General features: G+C 37.8%; 1 long non-coding RNA gene across 1 annotated transcript; it reads right to left on the bottom strand.

Moving 5' to 3' along the window:
• Positions 1–1,708: 1,708 nt before the first annotated feature.
• On the bottom strand, positions 1,709–8,339 carry LOC110340343. The gene is made up of 3 exons (XR_002382138.2): positions 8,135–8,339; positions 2,146–2,241; positions 1,709–1,849 (listed from the first exon to the last, which is right to left on the bottom strand). It is a non-coding gene; the product is annotated as an uncharacterized LOC110340343 (long non-coding RNA).
• Between the last annotated feature and the right edge of the window lie 14,985 nt (positions 8,340–23,324).

Genomic DNA, 23,324 nt, shown 5'->3' with positions numbered 1-23,324 from the left:
TGTATATCTTGGAAATACACAAATCTTTATTGTTCTGATATTTGTTTCCCACACACTATTCCTATTGTTCTCTTTCATAATCTATTTTTATGAGTTTCTTGATTATAGTCTTATGTACTGAGAACATAGTTGCAAAAGTAATCAGAATGCAAAAAAAACTGGTATTTGTAATTGAAATACACTGGGTCCAGTGGTTCTCAACCTTCCAAATGCTATTACCCTTTAATAGAGTTCCTTATGTGGAGGTGTGTAACACTAAATGATGAAGAGACAGATTTTGGGGTTCAAATTTCAAGCTGAATATCCCAAAAGCAAAGCAGCTGGCCACTACCTTCTTACCTCTACCTAAGGTTGAGCGGCCTGATCCTGTCTCCATGAACTCTCACCAAGCCTCAGACTGTAACCTCTCCTCAGTGTAACAGAAGAATGAATGATCATATCTTCAGTGTGGTGGGAGAATGAGTGACTCCTACTGAACACTGAAGCACCTGCTTGTATCTGTTATACCCATATAGTGCTGGGATAAAAGACCTGTGATTGGTTATTCTTTGAGACTGATTCAATTTCAAGTCTTTCTGGGATCATCTATCTCTTAATTCTGAGTCCTAGGATTAAAGTGTGTACCACCACCTCCTATATTCTGGCTGCTGGGATTAAAGGTGTGTGCCTGTCTTCTATGGATTGTGGCTGACTTTGCTTTCTGAATCTTCAGACAAGCTTCAATAACTCATAAATAATATATCACCACCGATGTGACCCATAAACATTAAATTATTTTCATTGCTACTTCATAACTGTAATTTTGCTACTCTGATGAATTGTAATGTAAATAATTTTGGAGATTCATGTTTGCAAAAGGGATCAATGCCGACACATTGAGAATTGCTTCACTGTTGAGTTTTGTTTCAAAGATGTGGAAAAAAATCACAGTTTTTAACTGACAATTTACTGTAAAGTTCCCCTTATGACAGAAAAGCACCATTGCATGTCTCAGAAAATATGTCTTAGTGTTTGATTTCTTGATAGGATTTTCTTGATTATATGTATATTATTGAACCACTACTATAATTTAATGTAGTTGCTAGTATTTCTTATATCCCTCATGGAATATATGTTTTTACATGCCAAACTTGTGTTTTGTTAATTTTCAAGCTTGTTTATTTTGTGCATCAGTGAGTATGTGGGCATGCGTGTGCTGCAGGACATGTGGGGAGTTCAGAGAACAAGTTGCAAAAATCAGACTTCCCTCCACACATGCGAGTTCTGGGAATTGAATTCAGGTTGTCAGGCTTAGCAATAAGAACCTTTACCCACTAATCTATGGCTATTAGCATGCACTGATTTAATTCAGGTTACAAGACTTTTTCTGATTAAGATTCTTCAAACAACTGTTTCATTCTTTCAAAATCACCAGCATGTACTAAGAAGGGGTTTTCATTTCTCTTCACACTGTCCAGCCTACATACAGTTTTTCAAGGTTTGTTTCCATAGTACTTCATTTAAAAATATTCCCGTTCTATTTCTAATTTTGCAAATTAAGTATTGGTTATCGGATATTAATACTCATTTAGGTCAATTCCATAAATAAAATCAACAAATTTATATGGGGAACATGTGTTCATTAAAGAAGAAATTTTGATCCAATTCTCCAAAATAATCTGTGATTACATTTTATTAAAACATGATTCAGGGATAGTGATAATGATACTTGTAGAGTCCTTGTGAAGAGTGCACAAATGCCTGGGTTCAAACCCTCATACCACACAAGCTCGCATGGTGGTACATCTCTATGATCCCAGTTCAGTGGAGGAGATTCAGGAATTTTCTGCACAGGGAGTTTGAGGCCAGCCTGAGATACATAAGAAATTATTTAAAAATTAAAACAGACTTGAAATATAAGTATTCTGTTTAATGATAATTTCATGTTGCTGGAATTATTAAGAAAACAATCAGTGGGGTTTTGGTGTGTTTGCATGTCTGTGTATGATGTATTGGCTGACCTTTGTTTTGAACTGTCTAGGATTATTTGCATAAAGGCCAGACATGCAGGATATATTGTCTCACTCTGAAGTAAAGAGCAAATTTGCTTGCTCCTCAGCTTAATAATGTAATGATTGCATGAGAATCGAGGACAGACTTGCTTACCTCCTCTTATGAAATATTCAACTTTCCAATGTTTAGTATTCCTCTTATGAAATCCGAAGTATTTTGTATGGATCATCTGGGCATCTTCACATATCTCTGTGGGAATAGAGTTCACATTAAAGCATGCAAATTTCAAATATTCTAGTTTATATGGCTCATATCTTATACAATCCATGAAATTATGTAGGAGTAACTTATTATCTTGTAAGTTACTTGAAATCAGAGTCTTCATGATTTTTGAAAGATATTTTGGCAATAAAGGTAAGGCACTATCAAATGTTCCATTTCCTGGATAAAAAACTCTGAGAGTCAGATAGGCTGTTAATGAAATTTAATGGGAAGCTCAGGTCACACAGCACATATATTGTTTAATTAGGGTGAAATATCCCTCTATTTTGTTGTCTATTAAAAAGAAATGGAAGAGGTGATTGTGTGTTGGCAATTGGAAAGCAGACTTTTCCTTAGGGAAGAGCTGGTATAAAAGAGGAGAAAAGATGTAAAGGACCTTATATATCCAAAATGCAGATAAAATAATAAACAATTCCATCTTCACTTTATGTAAAACAAACAGACAAAAAGTGTCATCTATCATCCAGATGAAATTCTAATACCCTTCAACACAATCCAAATTAAAGCTAGCTCAGTATGATCAAGTGCTGAGGCTTTTCTATATCCTTAATCCTGAAACATTGGTATTTTTGCTAAGTCACACCTTGATGGTGTTCACTTGACATATTTCTTCACTGGATTTAATGGCTTTAGCAGAAGTTACATTGAGTTTAAAATTCATAAAGTATCCCTAAGCATCTACCCCTATATACAAATATACAGAGTAAATAATGTGCTGAAGCAGGGTAGATTGGAAATTAAAGCAGCCTAAGAATGAAACAGAGTCCCTCACACCTGTGGATTTGGTTTATGTCTCTCACTGGGTGTGAGGCATATATTTTTTACTATCCTTTGTAAATATCATACTACTACATAGTATATCTTGATCACATTCACCTCTAATTCCCTCTTTCCAATTCCACTGGTCTCTTCATCGATATTCTAATATTCTCTATTCTTCATATTCAATGTCCTTTTTTAAAAACACTAATTCTCATATGAACATAGGTATGGGGACATTAACTGGGTCATGGCCAATTGACCAGTAAATATCCTTCAAAGGAAAGTCATTCTCACACTTCAGGAGCCATCAATTCTCTAAGCTAAAGATGGTGTCTCTGGAACCCTACTACACCCCTCACATCTGCTGTGAGTTTGTGTGTGCAACGCCCATGTCATGTTCAGTTCAGAGGACAGAATTTCACAGAGCTCCTCTCCTTATAGCTGTTACATTCTTTCTGCCTTCTTTTATATTTCATGAGTGATGGTGTGATATTGATATATATGTCCCTTCTACACTGTCACTTATTTTCAGCACTTTGAAAAGGTATGAGTCTTAGCATTAACCACTCACTGCTCATAGAAACAAGAAGCTCATCCAACCAAATTTCAGATTAACACAGACCAATGAATAGAAATGTAATTAGAATGTCGTTTGACAAGGTGACCACCATATAAAACATTAGTAGTCTTTCTTCTCTTGGGCTATCACCTTCCTCATATAGGCCTTAACAATGTCTACCAAGCATGAATTCCTCAACTACAATCAAGGGAGCAGTTTATCCCAATAAACAGTCTTATCACTGTTGTGCAAGTGTGCAAGTCTTGTCTGACAGGTGAGTAATGGAGCATGAAGGGTCCAACATTAATAACACTTATTAATGTCTTTTTTTCACTAGAGGGATGCATCACACCTTACAACACTCAGAAAGCTAGACAGTAAAAAGAGACTTCCCTGGTAAGTTCCAGGTTGTTGTCTCTATGGTGTGCAACCAAAATATGTGCTGTATTCAACTACAGGATCTTTTCATGTATTTACAGGGAGCAACCAAGAACAATAGCCCGTATTATTGTTTTGAGTGACACTCAAGTATTTAAAAGCAGTGAAAGAATTGTTACTAAGGTAAAAATCATGTCTAAAAATCTTGGGCCCTTTTTAGAAAAGTTTTCTACAGTCCTTTTATCCACGAACATGAAAAATACTTCATTAAACACTGTGCAGTCTCATTTTCAAAAGAAATTATTTAAAATAAGAGAAATAAGTAAGCAAGCTCATTTTCTACTTGGTTTTCCAACTTTCCTTAATTTTCAAACATTAGTTGCCATTTAAAGCCAGTCATAGAATTACAGATTACATCTTTAAGATAATTTAATTTAGAAAAGCGCACACATATGTGTCGAACTGACTTATGAAGCAACCTTGTTTCTAATTTAAATTTAAAAATAAATAAAAAAGAATATATATTTCCTAACAGTTTTTTGCTGGAGAGATGCTGGTGGGAGTGCCAACTCTTACAGCCACTTTGGAAATCAGTATAGAGATTCCTTAGGAAAATGGGAATCAATCTACCAGAAGAGCCAGCAATTCCACCCTTAGGCATATGTCCTAAAGATGCACATTCATACAACAAGGATGTCTGTTCCACTATATTCATTATTCATAGCAGCATTATTTGTAATAGTCAGAACCTGGAAGCAACCTAGATGTCCTCAACTGAAGAGTGTATAGAGAATACATGGTACATTTACACAATGGAGTACTATTCAGTGGAAAAAAAAAACAATTGAATCTTGAAATTTGCAGGCAAATGGACTGTACTTGAAGAAAATATCCTGAGTGAGGTAACCCAGTCACAAAAAGAGAAACATGGTATGTACTAACTCATTTATGGATTTTAGACATGGATCAGGGGAGCACCAGTCTACAATACCACTACCAGAGAGTCTGGGAAACAGAACCTTCATCCAGTGACTGATGGAAACTGATGCAGACACCCACAGCTAAACTCTGAACTGAACTCCTGGAATCCAGTGAAAAAGAGGGAGGACTGATGAGCAAAGGGGTCAAGACTGGGCTGGTTAAACCCACAGAAACAACTGATCTGAACAATGGGAAGCTCTTGGACCCCAGACTGATAGCTAGGGGGCCAGCACGGGACTCACCCAGATGCCCTGAATGTGGGTGTCAGTGTGGAGGCCTAGGCAGTCAATGAGGCCTTGGGTAGTAGATCAGTATTTTTTCCTGGCATACAAATGGACTTTGGGTGCCCACCCCACAATGAGGGATGCTTTCTCAGCCTGGACTATTGAGGGAGGGTCTAGGCCCTGCCCTGAATGAAATGACAGACTCTGGAGAGTCCCGCATGGAGGGCATCACCCTCCCTGGGGATCAGAGTGAGTATTGGGTGGGGAATGGGGGAGCCTGAAGGAAGTGGGGGAGGAGGGGAGGGAGAGGGATCTGGAATTGACACGTGAAGCAAGCTTGTTCCTAATATAAATTTTTTAAAAGAATAAAAAATATGTATATTCTTAACTCCAATATATTTGAGTATACATTTAAGGAATATAGCCTCTCAGTTCTGTTTTTTCAGTAACCTTTCCTAAACATATTTTCTGGCTGCATCAGTTATGGGTCTTTGAGAAGAACTCCTCAGACTGGTTACTGGTAACAGGATTCTGTCCCTTACTGCCAGTTGTAGCATGTAACTATGGAAGACAATGTATTCCCTGTAAAGAAACATAGGTCATTTCTCTAGCACCTGGTTTTTCCCTAACTCCATAATGGTTTCCTCTATCAAGATATCTCTTTCATTGCTCTCCCTTCCCATCCCTCTCCCAACTCAGACATCTGGATTTCTCATGTTCCATCACATTTCCTCAATTCCACCTCCATCCCAGTTAACCCAGGAGCCCTTACATATTTCCCCTTCCTGGGGCCTTCTATGTCTGTCCCTCTTAGGGGCCTCCTTTTTATCTAGCTTCTCTGGAATTGTGGATTGTAGCCTAGTTATTCTTTGCTTTGTATCTAATACTCACTTATGAATAATTATATACTGTGTTTGTCTTTACAGGTCTGGGTTAACTCACTCAGAATAACTTTTTCTAGTTCTTTCCATTTGCCTACAAATTTCATGATGTCATTATTTTTTGCAGCTGAGCAATGCCCTATTGTGTAAATGTACCACACTGCAGCGCCCGCTCCACAAGCAATTCCGCGGTATCAGGAAAAGAAATACCAGACGTCCAGCTGTTTGTACTAAGAGAACGTATGTGCCTTTATTACCAGGAGAGAGAGACAGACAGAGAGAGAGTGTGTGTGTGTTTGTGTGTGTGTGTGTGTGTGTGTCTTTATTGCAAGTGCTAAGAGGTCTCTCTCTTGTAGGAGGGAGAAGTCTTATATATACAGGCTTACAGCACAGTGGAAAAACCCCAGGTGGAAGACAACGTGTTTTCCTCCTGCTAGATGTTGATGTCAGTGGGGAAATGTGGGGGCAGTAAGCCAGGACCCAAAAACAGGATGCACCTGTTTGCTACCAGCTGACTAACAACTCAGAGACCCTGTGGGGACTACGCCCCAACATCTCCCACTTTTTTATTATTTGAAAAATTTTTGAACTTTTTGCTACTCTGTAGAATCTTCCATACAATCTTTGGCTCTCAGACCACGTTGTAAGGTTTTGCTATTTTTCCACTGACTGGCTTTGAGGACTCAAATTGTCAACCTTTCCTGTTAAGATATTGACTGGCTGGATGCTCCTTTTGGCTATATCCAAAGCAATTTAGGTAGCTTTTTAACTATCTCCAAAGCAACATAAGTATCCTTTTAAACATATCCAAGGAAATTTAAGCAATTCACATTCACACATTCACAATCACATTTCATACATACCAGTGTGGCCACACCATATATTCAGAACATACAAACATCTTTCAGTCATTCTTTTTCCCTGTGTAATGATTAGCTTGTTGAAATGAAACTTCCTTACTTGAAATCTCTATGACAGAACAACTCCAGCCAATCCTTGAATTAAAACAAAAGGTTGAAAAAGTCCTGTGTGCCCCGCATCATCCCTTCATTTGAGAAGTTCTGAGCTACACTCAGGGGCTACAGCTATACCCAATCTTTGTAAAAAGTGTTTAGAGATGGCTCACAAAATTGACCTTAAATTTGTAACAATAACCAACCCTGTACAAATGCAAACAAACATTTATAAATAATTGGAAATGTGGGCATCATTCTTTACAAACTACTTCCTGCTGTTAAAGGGCACTGAAATACCAGGAGGATCATGACAAAATAAATAAATAAATAACCAAAAAACAAAAAAAAAACCAGAAACCTGTTGAAGTTCTTGTTTTTGTGGCCTGCAAGGCTGCATCATCTCAGCTGTTTTAGATGTTGGATCACCTGGGCTTCAGGTGGTCTTGCTTTATCAAACCATACTAGTGCAGAAGGAACCCACAACTTTTTATTTTTTGTGGAAACAAAAGCAGAAATTCTTTTTCCAAGTAACCTGTCCTTATATTTAAATTTAGAAGTCAAAGCATTTTCAAAATACGTAAGTTTGATTATTTCAGCAGCATTGATAATCAAATGTCTTTTAGCAGTTTTTATCCTTTCTTAGCAATGAAACAGTTTAAAGACAACACAACAGCACACAGTATCCCGATTCTCCTTGTATTTTCCACTCAATATACTTTTATCTTTTCATTTTCTTTCACTTAATACCAGTACCTCATTTACTAACTGTTATTCATTTTCAATTCACCCATTTTCAATCCATCCTCCAACTGAGGATGATCCCTCAGGCAAAAGCCTTAAGATTTACTCAATCCACCCTCAACTGAGGGTGATCTCTCAGGTTACCCTTTGTTTCCCGACCTTGGTGTCACATGAGACACCTTTCCAATATACCCTCATAGCTTTACTTGCTGGTCAGCTATTGAGGGCAGTCTCTCTGTTTCTTCTTACTTTCCTGACCTCAGTGGATCAGGTGAAAGGCTGGAGATTAATTCAATACACCTTCTCCTTAGAATGTGATCTCTCAGGCGAAAGCCTGGAGATTTGACCATTCACTTTTACTGTTAGAAGTTGAAGTACCTGTTTTCAAATCTTTTCTTTCTCGAGTCTCTCCTCTCCCGAGTCTTCTTTTTGGACAATCTTTCCCAGTCTTTCCAAGTCTCTCTGGATCTTGGTGAGACCTCCAATTGCAGCACCCATGCCACAAGCAAGTCCAAGGTATCAGGAAAAGAAAGACCAGATTTCCTACTGTTTTACTAAGAGAATGTATGTGCTGCCTTTATTGCCGGGAGAGAGAAAGAGAGACAGAGACAGAGAGAGACAGAGAGAGAGAGTCTTTATTGTAAGTGCTAAGAGGTCTCTCTCTCGTAGGAGGGAGAAGTCTTATATATACAGGCATACCGCACAGAGGAAAAACCCCAGGTGGAAGAGAGTGTGTTTTCCTTCTGCTAGATGTTGATGTCAGTGAGACAATGCAGGGGCACTAAGCCAGGACTCAAAAACAGGATGCACTTGTGACTATCAGCTGACTAACAACTCAGAGACCCTGTGGGGACTAGGCCCCAACACCACACTTTTTTATCCATTCTTTGGTTGAAGGTCATCTAGGTTGTTTCCATGTTCTGCTATTAAAAATAATGCTTCTATGAACATAGATAAGCAAGTGTCCTTGTAGTATAATTAAGCATCTTGTGGATATATGACCAAGAATGGTATTGTTAGGTCTTGAGGTTCATGAGGTAGATTGATTCCAAGTTTTCTAATAAATGACCACATACTGGTTTCCAGAGTGGCTGTTCAAGTTTGTACACACACCAACAGTAGAGCAGTGTTCCCCTTACTCTACATCCTCCCAAGCATAAGATGAATCTACAAGAATGACCCTGGCTAATGTTCCTAGCAACAATGAACTGGTCTTTCGCTGTAATCAGAATAGTGACTACCCTAATTGTCATCATAGAACCTACGTCTGGTAACTGAAAGTAGATATAGGTATCCACAGGCAAGCACTGGGATGAGTTCCTGGTGCTCAGTTTAAGAGAGGGAGGGCAGATTATGTGAGTCAGGGGAGGGGTTCAAAGTGATGATAGTGAAAACTACAGAGACAGCTTACTTGAGTAAGTGGGAGCTCACGAACTCTGGACTGGCAGCTCAGGAACATACATAAGATCAAACGAGGTCCACTGAATGTGGGTGACAGGTGTGTGGCTGGATCTGTTTGTAGGGCTCCTAGAAGTGGGACCAAGACTTACCCTGGGTGCATGAACTGGCTCTTTGGAGTCCATTCCTTATGGTGGAATATCTTGCTCAGCCTTGGTACAGTAGGTAAGGGCCTACCTCAACTTGCTATGTTAGACTTTGTTGACTCCCCAAGGAAGACTTTATCCCCTCTAAGTAATGAATGGGTGCTGGTATGGGAGGATGTTGACATGGTGGGAGAAAGGGAAGGAGGGAGAATTGGAGTTGATATGCAACGTGAAAAAATTAAATAAAAAATAAGCAGCATTCAATACAGAATGCAGAAAGTGCAATTGCAAAATTTAAAAACATAGCAAACAATGAACTTGATGTAAGAAAGGCACAGTGGACGTTAGAGATTTAGTTAAAATGAGTGGTCTAAGCCACCATGTTGAAAATCAATAAGAGCCATGTTAATTGGACTAGAATTTGTTCACTTCAGTCGATTTCACCTTATTGTTGAGCCAGTTCTCTTTTATTACTATGTGTGGTAGCTTGTGATTGATGAGAACTCCTAAACTACTTACTGGAACACTTATTATTGATGTTCTGGTATAGGATTCAATGTTTCTTTTCTTTGTCCCTTCTAGGTAATCTGTTCTCAGACTTCTTGAGATATATTCAACACATGCCCTCGGAGTGCTCAACTAGGGACTGAAGAAGGCATTTTGTGTAGGTCTGTAATTTCCTCTAGTTACAGATCTAAGTATTATATGTGAACTCTTGCCACATTTGCTTTTTCAAATTCAGATAATGTTCATCAAGCCTCAGCTTCCCTCCTTCCTCCTTAGAGGTCTGAAGTTTTCTGAAGTCCAATGTAAGAAAAATCATTGATTTGGTGTTCATCTTTTTCATTTTTATTTTGGTGAATGAGGGTTTTAATGAATGATATTAATTAATTTGATTATGTAGGTATTATTTTTTGTTTTCTTGTATGTTTTGGAGTCCAGTCCCAATGGATACATATATGAAACACTCTGGGAAAATTTAGGAAGAGGAGACAGACAGGTTGTAAAACGCAGAGTACGAAAGAGTTTCCTGAGACTGTTTATTCTATATTTAATTGTAGGGGATGTCAAAGTTATTCCTATCTCCACTTTGGGTTTGGTCTAGTGTTATATACTGTGTTCATTGCTTAATGCATCTTTTTATGATATTTCTCATGGAGATTAATACCATGGACCACTTAAGGCAGCAAACCTCACATGAGGTAACTGTGCTTCTGGCTTCTGTTTTTCACCCTCTTTATTAGTGGAGACTCCTGATCAGCAGAGGAAAGAAAACAATTTTTTATTTCATGGTTTGCAAGCCTACAGTTTTTTGGAAAGTGTTCTTGGTATGTATATTTTTGTGTATGTGTGTGTGAGAGTGTATGTGTGTGTGTTTGCATGTCTGCGTTTCTGTCTGAGTCAGAACAAACATACTTTTTAATTTTTATACACAGAAATATATATATATATATGAATAAATTAAAGATATGATGTGTACATGTGTATATGGTTAATTTAGTTAGATTTTCTATTGTGGCAATGAAGCCCCATGATCAAAGCAACTTGGTGAGGAAAGTGTTTATTCAACTTAAGCTTCCACATCACAGTTTGTTATCAGTGTAAGGCCAGGAAATCAAGGAAGGAGGCTGGAGCCAGGGACTAAAGAAGAAGCCACTGACTACTGCTGCTTATTGATTTGCTTGTTCTTCATGATTTGCTCAGCCTACTTTCTTATAGAACCAGGACCACCAGTCCAGTAATGGCACTACCCACATGGGCTGTCTCTCCCCCATCAATGTCTAATTAGGAAACTATCTTCCATGATTGCCTGCAGCCTAATCTTATGGAGGCATTTTCTTAATTGTGGTTCTTTCATCTCAGATGACTTTAACTTGTCTCAAATTAACATAGAACTCTCCAACACAATAGCATGCTAGTCTTCATTGGGAACATATACTACATATTCAGTATACTATATACTGAATATCATTAGCTTCTTGGTCAATAACAAAAGAGGATATCAAAATTGGCTTTATAGTGATAGAAAGGGAGTATATACAGTTGTTATTATCTATTTAGTAGAAGTACAAGATGAGTGTGTGCATGGTGTATGCCATAGCGTGTGTACGGAGGTCAGACAACAACTTTGTGGAGTTAGTTCTCTCATTCAAACCTTGTGTGGGTTTGAGTAATTGAAAACTGGTTTTCAGGCTTGTAGAAAAAGTATCTTTACTTTCCGAATATCTGGCCATTCAGTCATTACCTATTCAAGGCTATATTATATTAAAACATTTAAAATTTACTAAAAAATAGAAAAAAGATATGGGCAATTAAATAAAACTTGAGAATTCAATAAATACATATTTTATATCCTAAGCCTTTGGGACATGTGCCTGGAACCCAGTTCTAACTATTTCTCTTTCATTCAATTTTGCATATTTTGTGAAATTTTATACATTATACTGCTGCTTTATGACCATACTTTGTGCAGTATTAGCATCAAGATCACATTGTAAGATAAAGATAAGTTTGCTAAAACCTGTGCCTCACAGACTATGATTCTGAAGGAGAAACCAGAAGCAGTTAGCATTCCTGGTGGCTCCTGTTGCTGGGCTCTGCCAGCAATGACTTAATCACTGGATGTACCGACATCCAGCAAGATTTCAACAAGCCTACATTTTGATCTTCTGCCTTGACAGGCAATGAGTTCATATAGGAAGATTCATCTCTGTGTGGCTACATTGTATTTGTTCTCTGTTCTAGACATTTTACATATTTGCATTACGAAACTGTGCTGACATTGTAAATGATGCTATTCTTAACCTTGCCCTTAAACCAATTTGATAAGATTTTCAATCTCCGTAGGTACTTAGCGCTTTTGACCACAATAATTATGTAATTTTTTACTTGCTCAGGGGTTTCATTTTGCTTCACAGTACCTGGCAGTTTTTAACTCCCTAAGTAGTTAACATGTGACACTCTTGTTTTATCCCCTTATAATTTCTAATTATCAATTCTTAGATTTTTTTCAAAAAAACATAAGTTGACTTTTTATATGAACTTTATATATGAATACAGTATAAAAAACAATGATTTGGGAGTTAGAGAGAAGGCTCATTGCTAAGGAGACCTTTCAGTTTTGTAGAAAATGCAGGTTCTCTTCCCAGAATCCAAATGATGGCCCATACTACAACTTCACTTCCTGGTGACCCTCATCTGACTTCTGTGGGTGCTTAATACATGATACACTTAAATTATAATAGCCTCTTCTGTAGAGTCCTTCAATTTTAGCCTCTTCTGTAGAGCCATTCAATTTTCATCAGATATGCTCAGAAAACAACATATGTATGGAATATTATATAATAATTCAAAATTGTGTTTCCTTCATTTTATTTGCTATTGTACTGGCTAGAACATTTAAGTAATACTTAAGGACAGTATGAAAAGAGAAATTCTGGTCTTGTGCCTGACTGTAAGAAAGTCATTTAACCTGTCACTATTATTATAATGTTACTACAAGGATCTTTAAAAGATGGCCTTTTCCTATTTCTTTTTTTATTTTGCCCTATTCTGATGAAATACTTTTGCAGCACGAAAATTAAAAGACCCAGAGACATATACTCAGGTTCAGAGTTCAAGTTGAAAATTAGAAAAGCACAATAGCTGACCACTAACATCTTACCTCTAAAAGAGGCTGAATGGGTTGGTCCTGTCTCACAAAGTCTCAGAAATTCTCCTATCTTCAGAGTGGCTGGAGAATGAATGCCACTCTGAGACCTTGCATCTGCCTCATATACATCCCTAATGCTGGGATTAAAGGTGTGAGCTATAATTCTCTTTCAGACTGATTATTCTTGTGTAGATCCTTGTGGCCTTGGACTCACAGAGATCCATTTATCTTTTAATCTTGAGTCCTAGGAATAAAGGTGTGTACACCACCTCTTAGCTTCTGGCTGCTGGGATTACTGAAATTATTCTTATTTTGATCACAGTATTTGATATCTGATACTTCTTTTTATTTACTTATTATGTTCTATTTGAACTGTCATAAAATTGTAGACATTTGTCAGGTACCATATGGAAGTTAGTTATAGGCATGTGTTATATGACACATGAATTTAGGTAAACATATGTATCAAATATTTATGATTAAAAACTTTCTTTTCACTCTTTAAAATCATTACTGTTATGGTTTGAACATGATATGCCCACTATAGGTTTATGCATATAAATACTTGATCCCTAGTGGGTGGACCTATTAGAAAAGGTTGTAGAAATTTTAAATGATAGAGTCTGAAACCAGAGGATCACTTTACTTCCAATAGGTTTTGAGGCGTCATAGCCTGGGCCCACTCTATCTGCCTCCTGAGGAGGAATTAAATGCGCTTAGCCAGCTTCCTGTTCTTGTGGGCATGCCCTCACTGTCTGTTGTCAATCTTTACATCTCTGTGATGGGTTTAGTCCTCTGGATCTGTAAATCAAAATGAGTCCTTTCCCTTTCCTTGCCTTTTGTCAGGGTATTTCATCACAATAAAATGAACAGATTCAAACCAAGGCCTTATTTCCCTTTCCTCTAGCATTTTATGAGTATACTTTGTACTCTGTATCACTGTAAACTTTTTAGAACATTGTTGCATCTTTTAAAGGTGTGAATAGAGATACATGGTAATTTCCCTTCTATGATTACATATATTTGCGATTTTTTCTTCCTTTATTTTTAGTGGTCACAGCAATAGCATGTCCTCAGTTTTGACAACTTGGTGAATTCAGTTGATAATATTTAAGGTTTCTCAATCCCTGCTGGTAATTTTTCTACTTTTATAAATTACTGGGTGAAGAATATTGTACTCATCAACTGTAATTTTGAGTTACTCATTTCTCCTTACAAGTTTATCTGTTTTTGTTTGGTGAGTTTTGACACTGGTTCTGATTATTTACACATTTGAAACATGTCTCCATGAGTTTATTACAATGAAATGCAGTGCACAGTGTCTGGCACATTATGGTAATATTAATCATTAGAAAGGTGAAGGGTTTGTGTTCATGCCACAGAGATATAATTCAGAGAGTTTCTATAATGCACATTTTCTCCATGACTCTATTTTAACCCAGTGATGTCTTTTAATTTTCAATGGGTTTCTCAAAGACAGGGAAGAGTTTTGTTTTGCTCCATCATCTGAAATTCTTTACTTTGTAGTTGGACTGCTTAGTCAGTTTGCATTTCCTCTAATTATTTATATGGTTGGTCTTAATTAAATCCATCATTTAAATCTTTTTCTATTCAATTTATCTGTTCATTTTGGTGAAATGATCTTATTGGGGTATGATTCACATACCATACAATCCATTATCTAAAAGGCATAATTCAAATAATGGCTTTTAGTATATTCACAGAGTGGTGCATCCATTACCACAATCAATTTAAAAATAATTCCATTACTCTCAAAGAAATCTTGTTTCTTTTCCAATCCCACATCCAGTACTCTCCACACTAGCCTAGACAAACAACAGTCTACCCTGTCTCCAGAGATTTACTTTTTCTGAATGACTCACATATGGAATTCTATAACATGGAGCTCTTTTAGAGCAGCTTCTTTCAGTTTGCATAATATTTCAATGTGAAGTCATACTGAAATGTCTCAGGACTTCAATCATAGTTATTGATGACTAAAATTCTAATATCTAGTCATCTATTATATTTATTTATTCATCAATTCACAAACATTTCTGCTACTTCTACATTTGTCTTGTATGGATCTTGCTTCACTGAATGTTAGTCATCTGTAAACAATCTGCAAAATTTCTGTGTCTATAAGTATTTTCATTTCTCTTGGGTGTATCTAGGAATGGAACTGGTGAATCTCCACGTTTAATTAGCTAAGAGTCAGCCACACTGTTTTCCAAAGCAGTTACTGCAATTGACATTCCCATTAGAGCAGCACAACTTACCTTGCTAATAGTTGCCACCATTAAAGAATATCATTCCAGTGATACAAAGCAGGAAGCGTCCCATTTTTGTCTTTATATGCATTTCTTCAGTTACTAATGATGTTACAGAGATTGATGTGGTTTTATACATCTGAATATATATTTTGGAAGAATGACTCCAGAATTTCTGCCATTTGTGTTGAATTATCTGTTATTTCTTCTTTTTCAAATATTCTGTCATTAAATAAGTTGAATAATCTTTTTTTTGTTTTTTTTGGTTTTGTTTTGTTTTTACGAGACAGGGTTTCTCTGTATTATTTTGGAGACTGTTGGTCCAGCGTGGCCTCGAACTCACAGAGATTACGCCTGCCTCTGCCTCCCGAGTGCTGGGATTAAAGGAGTGTGCCACCACCGCCCAGCCAAGTTGAATAATCTTTATTGAATACAGTTCTCACAATTATTGGATCATTTACCTTATCATAGTTTACCTCCAAGTACTAGCTTTGTATTACAGAAGATATCAAAGCCTTATACTCTTCTTTCTATACTGTATGTGCCTTGTTTACATGGATGTCTATGCACCACATGGGTGTCTGGTACACAAAGAGACCAAAAGAAGCAATAATATCCCCTTTAACTGAAGTCACCATTTGTTGTAAGCTCCTATTTGTGTTCTGGAATACAAACTCACATTCGTGTGGAGGACAACCAGTACTCTTAACTACTGAGGCATCTCTCTAACCACAAAGCCTTTTACTTTTCATTTCTTTCTCCATTGTATGTGTTGTTTCTTCATGAATCTTAATCTACATATGCCACAAATCCCAAAATATATTATGTTAAACTACTATCTATTATATTAAAAAAATATATATGTATATATGTTGGTGTATATATAGTTCTAGCCTGGTTTCATTCTAAGTTTTCCTGGAGCTCTGCCTAATAGAAAAGAACTTCAGGAGAGAGAATTATTTTTTTCTTTAGCCAGAAAAAGACTTTCATGAGTTTTTGTGGGGTTGGATATATTATCTATATTTTCAAAGACTTTAAGATGTAATGCCTCCAGGCATTGGTGGCGCACGCCTTTAATCCCAGCACTCGGGAGACAGAGGCAGGCAGACCTCTGTGAGTTCAAGACCAGCCTGATCTAAAGAGCAAGTTCCAGGGCAGCCTCCAAAAACAATACAGAGAAACCCTGTCTTGAAAACCCCCCAAAAATATTAAAAAAGATGTAATGCCAATGTTCTGGTTTCATGGTTCTGATGAGAAGTCTTTAATTCTTACATATCTTCTGGGTTATACAGTTTCTAATATTTCCACTAACTTCCAGATTAACATTATAGTATTTGCTTTTTTTCCTTTGTTATTTATAAATTACTTCTCTATTGCTGTAGTCAAACAATATGACCAACAATATGTTATCATTGTTATTATTATTTTTTTTTGAGAAAGGGTTTCTATGCATAGTGCTGGACATTCAGGAACTTGATCCATGGACTGAGACTCAACTGTCACTACCTCTGTTGGAATTAAAGGCATGTGCCACCACCATTGAGCAAGAAAACTTATTTTAAAAAAACATAACAAAACAAATCAAAATGACAACAAAGTTTAATTGATTTACTATTTCATGAGGTTGAACTGCATGATGGCAGAGCAAAGGCATGGGTGGCATCAGAAGCAACTGAGAGCTCATATCTTGAACTGAAAGTAGGAGGCTGAGAAGAGAAAAGCACTGGAATGGTACCAGTGTTTTGAAGCCACTAAGCCTGTTCTTAGTAACACGCATCTTTCAAAAAGTCATAATGTCTAATATTTCCCCAATAGTACCACCAACTGGACAATCAAGTGTTCAAAGACAGGAGCCTATGGAGGCCATTCTCATTTAAGCATCACATTCTCTTAATTGAGTGACCTTTGTTTTTTTTTTCTGTTTGAGCTAAATGCTTTCATGCTACTTGTTTCTGCTACCTGATAGTCTCATCAAATTCATATAATCACTTTCATGTTAGTAAAATTATTAAAATACTTTCTAATCCACTTTTGTGAATAGGGTATCTTTATTTTATATATATATTTATTTATTATTTTAATTTTAAATAGCTTGTTTAACATGTCAATCCCAGTTCCCTCTCCCTCCCCTCCTCCCACAGCCCCCCACCATCCCCCCATCCTCCCACCCTATTGCCAATTCCTTCCACATAGGGGATATCTAGAGTCTGTCATTTCACTCAGGGTAGGGTCCAGGCACTCCCCCAAGAGTCCAGACTGAGAAAGCATCCCTCTTTGTGCTATGGGCACACAATGACTGTATTCCAGGGATGGACGCTGATCCACTGCTCATGGCCCCATAGGTAGCCCAGGCCTTCTCACTGACACTCACATTCGGGTGGTCCAGATCAGTCCCATGCTGGCCTCCCCGCTGTCGGTCTGGGGTCCAAGAGCTCTCCCCCGTTCAGATCAGCTGTCTCTACTGGTCTTGCCAGCCCATTCTTTGCCAATTTGCTCATCACTCCTCTCTCTCTCTGTCACTGGGTTCCTTGGGTTCAGTTCAGTGCTGAATTGTGTGTGTTTGCCTCAGCTTCCATCAGTCACTGGATGAAGGCTCCCAGATGGTTATAGACATCAAGTTCATTATCAGGAATGGGCATTCGAGGTGGTCTCTCCACTATTGCTTAGCTTGCCAATTGGTGTCATCCCTTTAGATCACTCGAGGTCACTCTGGTGCCTGATCTGTCTTCTACTCTATGATTCCCTCTTCCCCCTATTCTACCCCCACCCACTCAGACTTTCTGTTCCCCCATGACCTACTCTCTCCTCCTCTTCTACCCCTCTCTTCTTCACAGCTCCCACTTCTCCCCACCCCTCGCCCTGTTCCCCATCCATTCAGAGGATCTTGTCTCAATCCTTTTCTCTTGGGTACTATGCATATATGCATATCTTTTAGGTTCTTTCCTGTTTCCCAGATTCTCTATAAGTAGAAGTGAAGACTGGCACTATCCAGATGCATGTCTAAAATCCATATATGAGTGAGTACATACCATGTTTGTCTTTTTGCGACTGGGTTACCTCACTCAGGATGGTTTCTTCCAGTGCTATCCATTTATCTGGGAATTTCAAGATTCCATTTGTTTTCTGCTGAGTAATAATCCATTGTGTAAATGTACCACATTTTCTGTATCCACTCTTCAGTTGAGGGGCATCTAGATTGCTTTCAGGTTCTGGCTATTACACATAATGCTGCTATGAACATAGAGGAGCAGATGCCCTAGCTGTATGAATTTGCCTCCTTTGGATATATGCCCAAGAGTGGAATTGCTGTGTCTTGTGGTAGATTAATTCCCATTTTCCTGAGGAATCTCCATACTGATTTCCAAAGTGTGTAGTATAGGGTAGATAATAGATAACACTCTAATACAATATATATTTAGGCTAACTATCATGTGATACAACAGAGAATGCAACAAAAAAATCTTTGACAAAGTCCAAAAAAATCTTGACTCTTTTACTTATTTTTCTTTTGTTAAGAAATGTTTGTAAAAGGAGATATGTACTTATTTTTACTTTGTAAAATAGTACAAACTCAGGAAGGGAGAAAATAAATTCTAATGTACACCATGACATTATTATCATTTTAAAATGTGACTGTCTTATCTTCAAAGAAAGAGGAGGAGTTGCTAGGATTGACTCTAGTGGATCTAGTGGCAGTTGCTGACTACTAGGGAAAGGAAAATCAGGGTATTTTTTGTACATGGTCATTTGTAGGTTTCTGATTACCCAGCAGATGAGAGATATAATTGTGCATATATACCCAGCACTAGTTGGACTCAGTGAGTTGAAAAATCAAACAACAATAAAGTAAATAGATCAAAAGAGAGTGTGAAGATGAGAGGGGTGTATATTTTAGGGCTTTGGAATATTAGAGAAAAGATAGAGGTAGATGATATAGGAAACATGTAGGTCTTTGTGCTCACAGATAAGAACCACAGGAACCAAGAATGTAAAACACATGAGGTTGTTTCTTCAAAGGAAAAGATGCAAGGTTTGGAGAAGACATCATTAAAAACCTGGTGAACTTTGAGCTATCTGTGTGGCCAAGACCATACTGGATCCTCTCCTAGGCTCTTTTTGTGAACTTGTTTATCCTCAGGTAATCTATAGAACCAATTTTTGTAGATGATGTCACATGTACTTTACAAAGTGTTTAGATGTAGTCATGTCTCAAACTTTGTTGTGCACAAGAAATTGAAGTAATTTACCACCAGGAAATGTTTTCCAAATTGTATTGTGCTTATACTACTTGGGGTTGGACTCCCAAAGTGTACCAACACCCACTACTGATTCACTTTGAACATAAACACTTTTTAAAAATCTCCCATTGATTCTTACTTTGCTCACCCTGGTGATTGTAGAGATCCCTTCAGGATTTGAACAAGATGCATTGTGCATATGTTAGAAAATTTCCTATAATGAATAAAAATTTACCTGAAAAAATACTGGTTTGTGTTCCAAAAGTTCTGGTCAGAGGCTAGGGAGATGTTAAAGGTTAAAGGTTCTGTGAATGTTTCTACCTATATTAAAGGTTCTTCAATACAGAGTGACTTCAATATTAGAATGTTGCAGATCCATTGTTAAATTTTCTTGGATTACCACAAGTCTCCTTAATAGTCCCTGTTTTAGATTTCAATTTAAAAGAATAGGAGAATTATAAAACAACTTCTTATATCTAAAGACCTACAGAGCTCCTGGAGCTTAGGATGGGTTGTATGGGAATCTTATTGATGTAGAAGCACAGGAGCCTCTTCATATACTGTCTTCTCATGAACAGAGGAATGCATAGACCCTGTATGCTTCCTCTTACACTGTAAATTTCTACCTTTCCATTTTAATTGTATTTGTATATTTATTCCACTGGGATGTTTCTCAAGAGCCATTCTTCCCACCTGACTCAAGTAACCTAAAGTGCCTTTTCAAAATGCAAATTGTGAGAACACTTGATCAGAATTGCTGGGACCAGGTCCAGATATGTATGCACTTCTAACACACATCTATTGTGATTGTTACAGGCATTTGGGTTAAAAATTGAATGCTGTTCTTTGGAAGATTCAGAAGAGCCATTAGTAACAGAAGCAATGTGTACCACATTGTGAGTTCCAGTGGTTTAGTAAATAACTATAATAACAAGAAAAGATGCAAGTACCATTTTACATATTGGAATTGGCTCTTAGTGAATAACTGAATAATGCAGCAAGGTTAAGATTAGGTTTTAATGCATTAGGACTGTTTTCTTAATGTCTTTGATTCTGACTCTGGATTGAAGCAAGAATTCAGTTGAAGATGGATATTTGTTTGTCTTACCTGTGAGTAACATAATACAGATTGAACAACAAAGCTGTTTTTAGAGCAATTTTATGGATTGTGAAATTTCTCAAAGGTCACTGAATTTTTCATGCTTTTAAGATGATAACTGTAACTACATCATTACTTGAAGGGAGAAACACACGTCAAAGAAAGAGGAGGATTTTCTAGGCAGAAAATTTTCCCATTCTGTATGTTTTTGTTTTATCTTTTTAAGTTTCAAGAGATTCCATTTATTGATTATTGCTTTCAGTGTCTGTGCAACTGGTGTTATATTCAGGAAATTTTCTTCTGTGTTCAAGGCTATTTCTCACTTTCTCTTCTGTCAGATTTAATGTAGCTGGATGTATGTTGAAGTCCATGATCCACTTGGATTTGAGTTTTGGGCATGAAATAAATATGAATCTCTTTGCTCTCTTCTAGATGTTGACATCCAATTATGCCAGCACTATTTATTATTGATGTTTTCTCTTTTCCATTGTACCATTTTGACTCCTTTGTCAAAAATCAGGTGTTCATCGGTCTTTGGTTTGATGTTGTGGTTTTCAATTCTATTCCATTGATCTGCCTGTCAGTTATTTTGGCAATACCAACCTGTTTTTATTACTTTAGGTCTATAGTAGAGTTTGAGGTCAAGGTCAATGATGTCTCCAGAAGTTCTTTAATTGTACAGGGTAGTTTTAGCTATTAATGTTTTTTCATATGAAGTTGATTACTGTTTTCTCAAGGTCTGTGAAGAATTGTGTTAGAATTTATTGATTTCTTCTAACTTTTTGCTTGTCTTTTCTTCCATTTCTTTTTTTTAATTTAGAAGCACTCATTATACATATCAATGCCCCCATTCCCTCTCCTCCCATCTTCCAATACCCCCTACCAACACCTCCCAACCCACCCCTATCTGCTCCCCTAGGACAGTGAGGCCTTCCACAGGGGATCATAAATTTCTGTCACATCATTTTATATTTTTGGTTTTGAGCTTTTAACGGCCAAGCCATCTCTCCAGCCCAGAATATGTTTTCAAGACAGGTTTTCTCTGTGGCTTTGGAAGCTGTCCTGGAACTAGCTCTTGTAGACCAGGTTGGCCTTGAACTCACAGAGATCTTTCTGCTTCTGCCTCCTGAATGCTGGGAGTAAAGGAATGTTCCACCACCACAGGCATCACATCGTTCTTTAAGGAAGTTTTTCATTTCCCCTTTGAGGCACTTTATCACCTTCATAAAGTTATTTTTAAAATGACATTCTTCTGTTTTAGCCTTATTGTAATGCTCAGGTGTTGTTGTGGGATAGCTTGTTTCTGGAGGTGCTATATTGCCCTTTCTGTTATTCATTGTGTTCTCACACTGGCATTAAAACATCTGGATTTAGGATGATAATATTTCTAAGTGTTCATTCCTGAATTTGTCTTTGTTGCATGGATCTTTTGTTCCTTTGCTTTATATTTCCTTTCATCTTCTTGCCTAAGTGGCCAGGGGTTCTGGTGAGTCCTTCAGTTCCAGTAGAGTGTCTCCTCTGGTATTTTGGGGCCTTGGGTCCTTAGATCCAGGCTGTACACCACTAAAACTGAAGTCCTCATTTAGAATTATAGGTCAAAGTATGGAAGCCAGATGAGGAGGTAATTTGTTTAACTAATGTGGATTGTACTTGGGCCTTTGGAGTCCAACAGAGCTGTGGAGAAGTTCGAGATACAGACATGATGATGATGTGGGATGGGTTGAATGGTGGTAGAGTGGACCTTGAGTCCAGGAGGTTGTGGCAGTCCCACTTTCAGGTGAGTCACTCATTGCTGGTCTACTGGTATGTCCTGCATTTGGGCAATGAAATTTAACTGTAGTTGAGGGCAAGGCCTATCAGAGGTGCTAGTGCTGAGCTGGGAGCAGAAGGGGCCAAGTATGTACCCTGGGACTTAGAATCTGGATATTGGGGTACCAAATTTGGAAGGCTGGTCACTCACCAGTTCTTCTTATTCGAGTAGGCAGTACCTCTGCCTATGAATCCTGATGGAGTCGTAGGGAAGGACTGGCTATGGGGAGGATAATAAGATTGATGGGGTTTTGACAGTGGAAGTCCTGTGTATATGTCAATAAAGTACTGTTATCCAATAGGGAAGCAAGATAGGTGGGACTAGGAGTCCAGGAGGACTCTGGGAAGGAGAAACACAGGAAGTCAAGATGTAACCACCATGGGGTAGGAAGCCCGGAAATTTCTCCGGTAAGAGAAATACTTAGATTAACAATTATGGGATAAATACTTAAGTCAGAGCTAGCCAGTAAGAAACAAGCAAGGCCAACAGCTTCATAATTAATATAGCCTCCTGTGTGTTTATTTGGGACTGATGAGGCTCTAGAACCAGGCTGGTGGGAAGGCTTCTCTCAAGGAAAAGGCTTCCCTTTACAGGGTTTGGCAGTGGAGTGCATCTTAGGGGATCAGAACCAGGAGTTGGTGGCATTCCTGGTAGCAGGCAGGTCAGTGACCCACTCATTGACTGGTAAGGACTGACAATTCTTTCTATGTTTAATCCTATGTCTCACATCACTATTCCAAAACAGGAATTTTGGGGGAGGCCAGTGAACAAAACTGTTATTCCAAGTGGGGCTAAAATGATCAAATTTCCTTACTTTTTCAACATTGTGGCTTCATGGCTGAATGGGGCCTGTGACTTGGCCCAGCCTGTTGGAGCTACCAGAACATGCGCTTTTGAGTTACACCTCTGGTTATGGCTTTTCTTTATATCATAGGTTCTTTTTTCTCAAACAGGA

Source organism: Mesocricetus auratus, unplaced genomic scaffold (assembly GCF_017639785.1).
Source record: "Mesocricetus auratus isolate SY011 unplaced genomic scaffold, BCM_Maur_2.0 Super-Scaffold_6730, whole genome shotgun sequence".
Taxonomy (NCBI): Eukaryota; Metazoa; Chordata; class Mammalia; order Rodentia; family Cricetidae; genus Mesocricetus; species Mesocricetus auratus.
Note: the sequence above shows the minus strand (reverse complement) of the source record. Positions and strands in the feature narration are given on the sequence as shown.